The sequence below is a fragment of the Magnolia sinica genome, chromosome 17, assembly GCF_029962835.1.
Source record: "Magnolia sinica isolate HGM2019 chromosome 17, MsV1, whole genome shotgun sequence".
Classification (NCBI taxonomy): Eukaryota; Viridiplantae; Streptophyta; class Magnoliopsida; order Magnoliales; family Magnoliaceae; genus Magnolia; species Magnolia sinica.
The window spans coordinates 50,756,985-50,758,458 of record NC_080589.1 but is presented as its reverse complement, the minus strand read 5'-3'; positions in this window follow the sequence as shown (position 1 = coordinate 50,758,458).

The window sequence follows — 1,474 nt, the reverse complement described above, 5'->3', positions numbered from 1 at the left end:
TCGCCTTCCTTCCGATGACGGTCTGACCTCTCTCTCTCTCTCTCTCTCTCTCTCTCTCTATCTTCCTCACTTGCATCATCTCCAGATCTGGTAACTGGATTTGGGGTTTCAATTCGGAATCCCCAAATCACAAAATTTTGGATTCGCATCCCCAAATTGGGTAATTAGGGTTTCCAGATCTGGTTTTGAAATAGACCTGATTCGAATTTTAATGATAGCAGGATCCATGATTCATGCAAGGTTTGTGTCTCCTCAAGTTCAAATTTCTAACAATATTAGTGGTAAAGGTGGGTTGCATTTCACATACATTCATACACTAAGTGGTTACAGATAGAAGGATATCTTCCTTTGCTGAAAAAAAAGTTTCTTTTCTTCCTTTTATTTATTATTATTATTATTATTATTATTATTATTATTATTATTATTATTATTTTTGTTCTGTTTTATGTTGGTAGAGAAGAGGTGCTGAAAATGGCTTTCATTTTCATTTTCTTTTCTTCATGTTTTTGTTGGACTTTTTATCTCACTTCATCCGTTTGGGTTACGTTTGTGTTGATGAAAATGGAGGTCATCTTTCTTATTACTCCATCTTGGCTGAAGGGACAATCAAATAAGTTGAGTGTATGTGCTTAAGTGCTCTTTTAGAATCAAATATGCTCCCCGACTGCGTGTTTAAACATGATGATGTGGATTCACTTGTGAATTTCAAATTGTAACCTTTTGTTGCTAGAGATAATCTACTATTTGTGTTGCGATCCTTGAAGATGAGGATAGCTGAAATGAATTTGAATGCTATTTTTCTTTCATAATTTTTTTTTTTCCAAAAAGAGCTTTCTTTAAGCATTTTGTTGATGAGGAACTGTATGATTTGTAGAATTTCTATAGGTTTTCAATTCCGACAAGTGGGGCTCATGGTTTGGTAATCTAGACTATTGGTCTATGCTCCCAACTATACTCAATAGGACAATCTTAGCATTTCCAATTCGAGGCTGACAGTTAGTTAAGAAGAGAAATACACAGCACTCTACATTCAACTTAAAGAAAAATTGCAAGATTGGTTCAATCTGGGAGATTCTTAGGGCATGTTCCATTAACAGTGGCACACAACACATCAATGGTTGGGCCTTGGATTACCGAACCATGGGGCCCACCTGTGAGAATTGAGATCCCATGTATACTGTGCAAAGACTTGGGTCATTAATCATATAATTACTTTGCATTGAATGTCTTGTAATTGCCAATGCACATATATTATGTATAATGGAACCTATGTCGATAAGATGTCTAGTATTGTTTAACTCTACTGTCTATCCTATCTTAATTTGCAGCTCTATGGTTTTGCATTTAGAGGGCCTTTTGGTCACTTTCTGCACAAGCTGATGGATGTTATTTTCAAGGGAAGGAAGAGATCAGGAACATTCATTTTAGTTTCAAATCTACTGTCACATTGACTTGCTTTGTTCTGTTCTCATCT